We start from the raw sequence: 12,077 nt of genomic DNA, 5'->3' as shown, positions 1-12,077 counted from the left end.
CCCTCCAAGCAGAGACGGAGAGGCACAGTCTCTCACAGACCAGCTATTCTCTCTGACCCCCTCCGACCAAGTTACTAAAAATTAGAAACGAAAGGAAAGGAAAAGAGAAAAGAAAAGGAAACAAAATTCATGTCTTCTGAATGGAGTGATATAGCCCTAACAAGAATTATTAGTGCAACCATGGACCATCTGTGTCAGAATAATACCTTGTCAAAGATACCCGTCCCCAGTGCTCACTTCAGCAGCACATATACTAAAAAATATACATCCCTGGTCCCCACTGCACACCTACTGAATCAAAATCATTAGAGGTGAGCCAGTATCTGCCAGTGATTCTTATGCCCCTGAAGTTTGAAAGCAGAGGCCTCGAGCATTTCTAACCTTGCTGATGACCTGATTTTGCACACCTATCTGTTCACGGGATGTACAGGAGGTGGGGGGATATTGAAAGGGCAAATACGTTATACCGTGGTTATCCAATCTTCGTGTGAGGGAAAACATCTGGGAGAAGAGAGGTGAGAAAGATGAGGGCACCAAGGAATGTGGGGAATGAGACAGGAAATTTTTTTTAAATAATAATGGCTGTTGAGAAGATAATAGGAATTTGGGGGTGGGGTCAGCAGTGAGCAAAAAGAGGGAGGTACAGGGAGAATAAAAGGAGGTGCTGTAGCAACCTGGCAGAGGCTTCAGAAAACGATGGACGGTGAGAAAGTTCCAGTGGTGGGATGCACAGATGGCTGTCAAAAAACAAGCATGTTGAATATTTAGCGCTAAGTTTCAAGATGTGAACTTCATTGTCCTAAGCCTTAAAAGCCACTCAGAGTTGAATGTTTGATGATAGTGTATGAAGTGAAGGAGAAATGAAGCGAAATCCATGGTTGGACGGATGACCTTACGCTAAAAAAGACGGTAGAGTAGCATGGCAAGATCGTCTCTAAACCTCTTAAAGGAAAATATGAATTCAGATTCGGATGATGCTAGAAGAAACAGGAGTCCTGTCTCCATCCACACCCCTAAGAAGCACCATAGTGGTTGAAAGAAATAACAGTTTTCTCATTTCACACCTTCTCATGGAACGGGGACTCAATTTTTTACTTGACTCTCAGTTGGGTTCCCCAAACCACATTGGGTTTATATAATAGAATAATAGCAGTGTAATATGAGAGGCTCCTTTAAAACACATTAGTGCTGTGGGCACAGGCAGAATCTAGTCCTATAGCCCCGGGTGTGGCTGTCATAAAACAATTCTCAAATGTTAACTCATTACTCCTATGGAATGGTTTAGTAACTTGCTTAAAGATGTCTTGCAAATTCCTGCAGCCCTGTGTTTGCATTCCCCTGTCTTAAATGCCTCATGTACTCAAATCCTCTCTCCTTCAAGGCCCTACACTGCCAGGAAACCGCTGGTGAACAGAGACTTCTCTCTAGGATGAGCCCTCAGAGCGGCTCTCAGAACTATCCACCTGGCCCTGGTTACACTCAGCCTTACACAGTCACTTGTATTTTTTTTTTTAATCTGTTTTTTTAAGGCAAGTATCTTGGTAATTCCACACAGTATTTATCCCTATGCCCTATACACCAAATACATATCTGATGGAGCCAAAATAAAACTCACACCAATTACTTTCTTAAAGAGCAAAAGTCACATCTTGTCACGATTCCTTGTCCGAAAAAATAATAAAGTAACCTTCTCAAAATATCAGTGGGGGTAGATATTTGAAATTTTTCATTTTGATTGTAGAATTAATCCCCTGGACCCAAAACAAAGATTTCATACTTTTATTTTGTTCTGTGTGAAACAAACTGAATTTGTGGGGTTTGATTTTCAATTTGTCACCAAAAATTATTTTTTTAAAAAAAAAAGACAGACAAGCATGATTCTTTACCAAAGGTATTTAAAAGTTCCATCATGGGAATGATCACCTGTGGTAAGGTTTTAGAACAAACCCAATCTGTGCAGCTCAGCTGGCTTGGCCAAGATGTTCAGGACTCGGCATTCAGTCACCCTCTAGATGGGGCCTCCTTGCTCCCAAAGATAAGAGGTTTTTAACAGATGCTGATATCCTTCACATGTATGTATCAAGATGAGGCTTTCTATACTAAAATACTTTTTTCTTTGTCTTGGATGAGGGAAAGGGTACAATTTATTGCCCTCTAAGCAGGAAATTGAGGTGGTTAAAGTGCTTTACATAGTTTCTTTATCTGAGAGTATAAATCACTGGAACTGAAACAAGAAAAATCACTAGTAATGAACATCTATAACAACAGGATATATTATCACATTCACACTTTCCAGACTGGCTAATTGCACAAAGTACGCATCATCAAACAGCATCCAGATGGTGACCTGCAGTTTTACAAATAAAGTTGTATCAAGGAAAATAACATTGGTTTGCATCTTTTTTTTTCGTCATAATGTGAGTGATCCTTTTATTAATTGCTATAAATTAATCTTCTGCAATAACTATTTTTTAAAAGAGTTAGAATGATTACAGTGAAAAATAATCTTAAATTGGGGAAAAAAGAGAGACAAGAGACAAATGTAAAATCTTGGGAAATTCAGAGAGAGAGAATAAACGAATGAATGAGTAAATCAAGAGATTAGGAGATTATTTAAGAGACAACAAAAGTACAGCCAGATGCAAGCTTAAATTAAGCTAGAAAAAGTTCATACTGGAAACAATTGAAAAAGAAGACAAATCAACAGAACCCGATGAATCTTGTGTTAATTCTTAAAGCTAAGCTAATTTTTAAAATGAAATACTGGGTACACATCCTTGAGAAAATGAGAGCAGAGTTTGTTCTTAATATTGCTTTGTTTGAAGTCCAAACAAACTGGATGTTTGTACTTCATTCATTGATACTGCTACCTTCCTGCTCTATGTCATTGGAACTCTCTTACTTCAGCCTATGAAAGAACACTGTTTTGTTGTTTATTTTATGGTGGAGCTGCCCATGAGCTAAAAGTTCAATTTTTGAAGCATCGTTATCTTTGTCATTACCCTGCAATTTGTTCACTTGTTCAAATAGTATTGCATATTTCCATGATTACAAAAAATATAAGTGGAAAATGAAAAAATTAAAAACCTAATCATAATTATAAGAAGACTTTGTCTCATAAACTTAATATGTGAAACAAAGATGGAATTTATTAGATATGCCAAAACAGCAAATCTTTAGCCTGAACCAGAAACTTATTTAACTTGAACAGGTCAACTGGGGTTCAAATAGGAAGAAATATCAAAATTATAGAACATTTAAAGAAAGAAAAATTAAAGAAAGAAGTAAATACTGAATACTGTGTCTAAATGGCAAGATATAATTATAAATTTATAATATACTTGTTTCTCTAGGACCAGCATTCCCTGTAACATGTAGGCTTTTGGACAATCTTTGGACCTATTTTTAGGACTGCATCCTGTACTCAAGTAGGAAAAACAATATTGAACCAGTCACCATGTCTTTGATCAAATACAAAAAAAGATGCAAAGATATTTTATAAACTAAAAAGCACAGGGTAAACCATTACAGTGCCCTGACACTGTCATTCACAACCAAAACTATCCCAAAGGTATGATAAACTCAGCTCTTGTAGTGCTGCCACAGTGTTGAACATGTAACATTAATTCCGCGGCATCTGGTGTTTCATAAGTCTTCTTAGGATATTCTATTTTGTCCTTTTTCAATCTGTGTTATTAACTTTGTAGACTCTGTCTAGCCAAATTGTAAATTCTTGAATGGCTTCTCCACAACCCTTAGTATGTACATAGTGACTGTCCCAAACACTTTGTGTGCTAAGAAAAAGTCAACTGCATTCATTCATTCATTCTTTCTCCACATTCTTTAGGCATTTATTATGTAACTACCCTGTGCCAGCCATTGGAATAAAGGCTCAGAATAAGAAATGATAAACTCACCAATCAGTTGGAGGAAAATTCAGGTAACATAACATAGTTGATAACAGTATGATAGATGCTATATTAAAGCAATCCACAAAGCAGAATAGGAATCACATGAGATACCACCGTTTATGTGAGCGAACTAGGAAAAGCTTCAGAGAGGAGGTCTTAACTGAACTGCATCTTGAAGGATGACTAGGTAGTAAGAAGTTGGTTAGACCAAAAAGAGGAACAAAGACATTTCCTGCAGAGGGAACAGCGTACACAGCCAGGTCCGGGAGGAGTGAAAGAGGCAGTGTATTCTTTAAGGAACAGTAACAAGATCAACGTCAGTGGGGCTGAAAGGCTGGAGAACAGGGAAGCAGAGAAACAATCCAGGGAAGATTATATGTGAAGCTGGTCTTGTGTATCATGTTAGGAGGTTTGGCTTTATGCTGTAAGCCAGTGTTTCTCCAAATGTGATTTGAAGTCACCTCAGATTCATTTGGGGATCTGCTCAAGTGCAGATTTCTGGCCCTTACATCTGGGATGAAGCTCCAGAATCTGCATTTTCAATAAGCACCCAGGTGACACTGATGCTTACCATCTGGGGAGCTGCCAAAGATTATTAAATAAGGGAATGACACAATCAGATTTGTGTTTTAGATATATGCTATTAAACAATCACAAGGAAGGTAAATCCGCTGCTGCTAAATGAGCTTGTGACTTGGGTTTGCATTAGAACCATCTGGGGAACTTGTAAAACTGCAGACTTTTCAAATCTCGCCCAAGACTTATTGCACCTGAATCCAAGCAGAGGTGGCTAGGATTTATATTAGGTAGAACTATTATACATGAAATCGCCATTTTACCTAGGTCAAAAATGGTCAAATTTTGGCAGTTTCTCACAGCTTCATCTAATACTTTTAATAAGCCCCGCTCCATATTTCTGATATACATCAAAGTCTCAGAATAGCTGATGAAACACAAGCAGAGCTAAATGCCTTTCCTTTTTTATTAATTATCAGTGTCATTACTCACTTTGACTGACATGCAATGATGTGACATAATATATGTACCTAAAACAAATGTTAAAAGAAAAAAATGACATTCAAAAACAACCACCAATGAACTAAGGCTAATTTAAGAATGTTAGAGCCAGAAGGAACACCAGAGGTTATCCAGCTCTTTCCCTACCTCCCCACACATGATGAAGCTGATAGGAGAAGTGCCCTGCTAGAGGTTATACTGAATATTTTGTTCAATTCCTCAGTGATACATGCTCTTGATTTTAACAGGTATTGAAATCATTAGAGCTAAAAAGTGTTGGGGATTTAATTTATAGAGTGCTAGTGCCACGTGAAGCCCTAAACTTGATGTGTGTGTGTGTCTGGGGAGAGGGATGGGCATAAACCAAATATTTGTGCATATCCATTTCTAAAATGAAGCCAAGGAATTTAAATAATTAATATAAATAATAATTTAAATATAGCCAAGGAATTTAAATAATATACAGTGCTTGAACTGTAATAGATGCTTAATAAACATTTATTGAACAAATGATTAACCTCTAAAAAAAATAGGTTAAAGGAGGTATAGTAATGCAAGGAGCTTCTAAGGCAATGTAGTTTACAGGCTGTAAACTGACTGTAGATTTCCCACCTGCTAGCCTGTCCCAAGCACCATTTGGCACCCAACCATGACCCCTCCTCTACAAATCCCAGCCCTGCCACATGCACTGTTCTTTCCTCTGAAGGGTCCCTAGCAGAAAGCAATACAAACACCACGTCTGAGCAAAGTTTGACAATACATCACATTCTAGGTGGGAGTGAAGCCCACATGAGCACAGCTTTCAAAGTCCATTCAAATAGGAAGAATAGCTAACACTTAATGACAGCTAACAAAAACTATATCATCACGATACAACATGTTAATAATGTTAGAATAATAATGATGATGACGCTAATAATAATAATAATAGCTAATATGTGCTTACTATCTGACAGGCTTGTTAGCACTCCACATACATCCACTCATTTAATCCTTTGGACGACCTTCTGGCGTAAGCATTGTTATTATTCTGATTTTGTAGATGAGGAGAGAGAGGTTAAGTAACATCCAAAATCACACAACTGGAAAGTGGCAGAGTTGACAGTTGCCCCCAGGCCCCCTGGTCCCAGAGCAACCCCTCTGTTGAACTCTTTGACCTCAGAGCAGCACAGCAAAAAGTACCGTGCAAGCGGACCTCTTGGAGCATTCACATCAGGAAAATGATCCGGTCCCAGTCTTTTCATCCATAAGGAATGAAGCATCTTTAGTTGGGAAGACCATACACAAAGTGAGACTCAGAATATAAAGGAGAAAGGCCAGAAGAGCCAAGAAGAAATGGCATTTTCCTCTGCCTTGGGATAGCATGGATATCACTGCCTGAGGACTTTAGGGCTAACAAAATCTCAAACTTCAACTTTCCCCTGAAGAATCTGGGTCCTCATGTGGGGATATTTTCTAAAGAAGTATCAAAGATATCACTACATTTCATCTACTCCGTGGTATCATTCTTATTTCCAGAAAGAAAAATAAAGACAAAATATTTCCCTAAACCAGGGGTAAAAGTTCTAGATGAAAGGACTTTAAAAGACCAATAGGAGATAGATCTTTCCATGGTAACTATGGCTGGAAGAACCGCCCTTCCCAACATTCCCTGAGGTGCCAGGTATTCAAACAAATAAGAGACTCCTTCAGTTTAAGTCACCCAGCCTGTGATCCTGACGCCCCTAAAGGACACTGAGAGCGCAGTAAGAGGAAGCCTCCCCGCGTCTGACCGCACAATCTGAATATCAAGTCCCGGAGAAAGAGAAGTTTAGAAAACAAGATCCCAGAGAAGTAAAGCCGATCTGAAAGCAAGAGCCCCGCCGAAACTGCTTTTCATTCTCAGACTCATTCTCCCCAAACCTCCCTACACCCAGCTATGACACCGGTCAACACAGAAGCAACACAAACAAGGAAATACAAGGGCAGAAATTATGCAAAATAAAATGCGTAACGGGGGCATTTCCTCATGAAAAATACTCCAAGAAGTTCCTACCCAGCCCCAAGTAACAAAACCAAATCCAAACACTAACAATAAACCCTTGAGACAAGTAAACAAGTCAGACTGAGCCCGTCTCATCCCACCTCACGGGGCACCCGGGGTATCCTGGTTAGGGAAAATGTGCCCTCGCCCATAAGAAACCATCCAGCGTCCGGCCAAGGTCCAGCGGCTGCCAGAACGGAGTTTGCCCAACTCTTACCCGCGATCCTGAGATTCGCAGTGCAACCCTTTCCCCCTGGTTTTCACGCAACGCCAGCGGAGAAGCAAAATCTGTTCCAAACAGCGCAGTTAGCCTCCAAGCAGCGTCCCAGAAGAGAGCGATACTTGGAAGTCTTGGTTAAGGCTCAAAGAGGGAGACGCACGGGAAAGGAGGCGGGTCTCTGCGCGTTTCCAGACCCCCAGTTTTGCGCACGGGGAAAGTACTCGTTGCAAACTTAAGTAAGGTTTTCTCCGTCTGGCCAGAGATGCTGAAGGAGGAGGGGAGTAACCCGAGCCGGGCCCGGGATGCGAGCAGTTGCCACTGCTGCAGCTGCTGCCGCCGGGGCAGTGACCGCTGGAGGGGGGCGTCCTCGGCGCCGCGCGCAGTCCCTAGTGTGACCGGCAGGATCCTCCTGGCCCGACTCCTGCGCCCGATCGCCGGTCGCCCCTGTCCTGAGAGGCTTCCACCGCGCCGAGGCGACTCCGCCAATAGTCTGGCTACTAAACTGGCAAACCTTGGGGTCACCGCGTGGGGGTGAACCTAGAGGCGGCGGAGGGAGTGCCCGTCTGCGTCCCGACTCACTCTCAATGCCCCAGTGTCAAAGTCCCCGGAGGTGTTCTAGACCCTCTACGAGGAGTGGAGGGTTGGGGACAGCAACCGAGCGACCAGATGGAGTGGACGGCACGCCCCAGCGGTGCCAGGGAAGGAGCGAAACCGTGGGACAGAGAAGGGAGGAGTGACCTAGCGGTAGAAGGGTGTGCGCTGCGGCAACAAAGTGGTTGGAGAGGTTGGGCGAGGAGTTGGGGGGCGGGGGACGGAGGGGGCCCACTTTACCGAGGCTGGGCAGAGAGAGAACTCCAAGGACCCGCAGGAAAATCCCTCCAGACCCGCGGAGGCCCCGCGCGGAGATTTGTTGGGGAATGGCTCCCTCTGCCGACTCGCCGGGGAGGCCCCGGGAAACCCAAAGACGCAAAGTTAAAACGATGAAAAGGCTTTTTCCCCATCTGTGTGTTGGGCGAGACGTGAATTCTAGAATCTACTTCTCTGGCTGATCACCTTGCTCTCACTTACGAATTACCCTGCGTGCGAACCACCCAAGAAGATACAACCTTCTTATTTGTGGAAAGTTGTTGTTTTTTTTTAATGTTAAGCTGAATTCTATCCTCCCCCATCCTCCCCAAAAGGCTAGTGCTCCATATTCACGCCAGATAAGCCACTCCTACCAGGCTTCTTTCTGTTCCTTACATTAATACGAACTCTTTCTTTTTAGGGAGACCTCAAATGCATATGCGACCCCAGTCAATAACAGCACCTGGCAAACAGTCCATGCTCAAAGTTACGCTTGAATGGAATCAATGAACATATATGTTTGAAGCCCCTCACCATCCTCTTCATGACCTTGGGGTAAGTTTTCACCCCTGGACACAAACAAGGGGAGACTGTTTCTGTTTGTTTGCTTGTTTGTTTACCAGGTATCATCACCCCTTCTTCCGGTTAACAGTACCTTCATTTTTCTTGGGGGACCACCCTGCCACACTCAGGGCGGTCTGGATGGGAAAGTCAATCAGGATGGTCCAGCTTTTCCGGATCCAAGAGTGGGCACCTGAGCTAAGCTAGTCCCCTCAGACCTTCTCTGCCACGAATCCTAAGTTTGATCAGAGCAACACACGGAGGAATAAATCTAGAGTTGATTGATCCATTTGACAGTGTTCTAGAGATTGGCCATTAGGTCACGGCATTTATTCCCCAAAGCTACCCTGCTTTATGCTTTATGAAACCTGGTTGCTCTACTTCCTTTGATTTTTTTTTTTTAAACATCTTTATTGAAGTATAATTGCCTTACAATGGTGTGTTAGCTTCTGCTTTATAACAAAGTGAATCAGTTATACATATACAATATGTTCCCATTTCTCTTCCCTCTTGCATCTCCCTCCCTCCCACCCTCCCCATCCCACCCCTCTAGGTGGTCACAAAGCACCGAGCTGATCTCCCTGTGCTATGCGGCTGCTTCCCACTAGTTATCTATTTTACATTTGGTAGTGTATATATGTCCATGACACTCTCTTACCCTGTCACATCTCACCCCACCCCCTCCCCATATCCTCAAGTCCATTCTCTAGTAGGTCTGTGTCTTTATTCCCGTCTTGCCACTAGGTTCTTCATGGCCTTTTTTTTTAAATTTTCCTTAGATTCCGTATATATGTGTTAGCATACTGTATTTGTTTTTCTCTTTCTGACTTACTTCACTCTGTATGACAGACTCTAACTCCATCCACCTCATTACAAATACCTCCATTTCATTTCTTTTTATGGCTGAGTAATATTCCATTGTATATATGTGCCACATCTTCTTTATCCATTCATCCGATGATGGACACTTTGGTTGCTTCCATGTCCTGGCTATTGTAAATAGAGCTGCAATGAACATTTTGGTACATGACTCTTTTTGAATTATGGTTTTCTCAGGGTATATGCCCAGTAGTGGGATTGCTGGGTCGTATGGTAGTTCTATTTTTAGTTTTTTAAGGAACCTCCATACTGTTCTCCATAGTGGCTGTATCAATTTACATTCCCACCAACAGTGCAAGAGTGTTCCCTTTTCTCCACACCCTCTCCAGCATTTATTGTTTGTAGATTTTTTGATGATGGCCATTCTGACCGGTGTGAGATGATACCTCATTGTAGTTTTGATTTGCATTTCTCTAATGATTAAGGATGTTGAGCATTCTTTCATGTGTCTGTTGGCCATCTGTATATCTTCTTTGGAGAAATGTCTGTTTAGGTCTTCTGCCCATTTTTGGATTGGGTTGTTTGTTTTTTTGTTATTGAGCTGCATGAGCTGCTTGGAAATCTTGTAGATTAATCCTTTGTCAGTTGCTTCATTTGCAAATATTTTCTCCCATTCTGAGGGTTGTCTTTTGGTCTTGTTTATGGTTTCCTTTGCTGTGCAAAAGCTTTTAAGTTTCATTAGGTCCCATTTGTTTATTTGTGTTTTTATTTCCATTTCTCTAGGAGCTGGGTCAAAAAGGATCTTGCTGCGATTTATGTCATAGAGTGTTCTGCCTATGTTTTCCTCTAAGAGTTTGATAGTGTCTGGCTTTACATTTAGGTCTTTAATCCATTTTGAGTTTATTTTTGTGTATGGTGTCAGGGAGTGTTCTAGTTTCATACTTTTACATGTAGCTGTCCAATTTTCCCAGCACCACTTATTGAAGAGACTGTCTTTTCTCCACTGTATATGCTTGCCTCCTTTATCAAAGATAAGGTGACCATATGTGCGTGGGTTTATCTCTGGGCTTTCTATCCTGTTCCATTGATCTATATTTCTGTTTTTGTGCCAGTACCAAACTGTCTTGATTACTGTAGCTTTGTAATATAGTCTGAAGTCAGGGAGCCTGATCCCTCCAGCTCCATTTTTCGTTCTCAAGATTGCTTTGGCTATTCGGGGTCTTTTGTGTCTCCATACAAATTGTGAAATTTTTTGTTCTAGTTCTGTGAAAAATGCCTGTGGTAGTTTGATAGGGATTGCATTGAATCTGTAGATTGCTTTGGGTAGTAGAGTCATTTTCACAATGTTGATTCTTCCAATCCAGGAACATGGTATATCTCTCCATCTATTTGTATCATCTTTAATTTCTTTCATCAGTGTCCTATAATTTTCTGCATACAGGTCTTTTGTCTCCTTAGGTAGGTTTATTCCTAGATATTTTATTCTTTTTGTTGCAATGGTAAATGGGAGTGTTTTCTTAATTTCACTTTCAGATTTTTCATCATTAGTATATAGGAATGCAAGAGATTTCTGTGCATTAATTTTGTATCCTGCTACTTTACCAAATTCATTGATTAGCTCTAGTAGTTTTCTGGTAGCATCTTTAGGATTCTCTATGTATAGTATCATGTCATCTGCAAACAGTGACAGCGTTACTTCTTCTCTTCCGATTTGGATTCCTTTTATTTCTTTTTCTTCTCTGATTGCTGTGGCTAACACTTCCAAAACTATGTTGAATAATAGTGGTGAGAGTGGGCAACCTTGTCTTGTTCCTGATCTTAGTGGAAATGGTTTCAGTTTTTCACCATTGAGGACAATGTTGGCTGTGGGTTTGTCATATACGGCCTTTATTATGTTGAGGAAAGTTCCCTCTATGCCTACTTTCTGCAGGGCTTTTATCATAAATGGGTGTTGAATTTTGTCGAAAGCTTTCTCTGCATCTATTGAGATGGTCATATGGTTTTTCTCCTTCAGTTTGTTAATATGATGTATCACGTTGATTGATTTGCGTATATTGAAGAATCCTTGCATTCCTGGAATAAACCCCACTTGATCATGGTGTATAATCCTTTTAATATGCTGTTGGATTCTGTTTGCTAGTATTTTGTTGAGGATTTTTGCATCTATGTTCATCAGTGACATTGGCCTGTAGTTTTCTTTCTTTGTGACATCTTTGTCTGGTTTTGATATCAGGGTGATGGTGGCCTCGTAGAATGAGTTGGGAAGTGTTCCTCCCTCTGCAATATTTTGGAAGAGTTTGAGAAGGATAGGTGTTAGCTCTTCTCTAAATGTTTGATAGAATTCGCCAGTGAAGCCATCTGGTCCTGGGCTTTTGTTTGCTGGAAGATTTTTAATCACAGTTTCAATTTCAGTGCTTGTGATTGGTCTGTTCATATTTTCTATTTCTTCCTGGTTCAGTCTCAGTAGGTTGTGCATTTCTAAGAATCTGTCCATTTCTTCCAAGTTGTCCATTTTATTGGCATAGAGTTGCTTGTAGTAATCTCTCATGATCGTTTGTATTTCTGCAGTGTCAGTGGTTACTTCTCTTTTTTCATTTCTAATTCTATTGATTTGAGTCTTCTCCCTTTTTCTCTTGATGAGTCTGGCTAATGGTTTGTCAATTTTGTTTATCTTCTCGAA

The 12,077-nt window shown here is 41.1% G+C and overlaps 1 protein-coding gene across 11 annotated transcripts in view; it reads right to left on the bottom strand.

Annotated features, from left to right (window-relative positions):
• The window catches only part of MEGF10 (multiple EGF like domains 10), a 364,824-nt gene that overhangs the window by 147,415 nt on the left and 205,332 nt on the right, over window positions 1-12,077 (bottom strand). Inside the window, exon 1 of one of the 11 annotated variants that reach the window (XM_059916991.1) lies at window positions 7,169-7,389. The exons of the other annotated variants lie outside the window; for them this stretch is intronic. The gene's annotated coding sequence lies outside the window, so the exon portion shown is untranslated. Of the gene's footprint in view, window positions 1-7,168; window positions 7,390-12,077 lie in introns of those variants that run through there. 11 annotated transcript variants of the gene reach the window in all.

Source organism: Balaenoptera ricei, chromosome 3 (assembly GCF_028023285.1).
Source record: "Balaenoptera ricei isolate mBalRic1 chromosome 3, mBalRic1.hap2, whole genome shotgun sequence".
In the NCBI taxonomy this organism is placed as follows: Eukaryota; Metazoa; Chordata; class Mammalia; order Artiodactyla; family Balaenopteridae; genus Balaenoptera; species Balaenoptera ricei.
The sequence above is the reverse complement of the archived record's forward strand: the minus strand, read 5'-3'. Positions and strand labels throughout refer to the sequence as shown.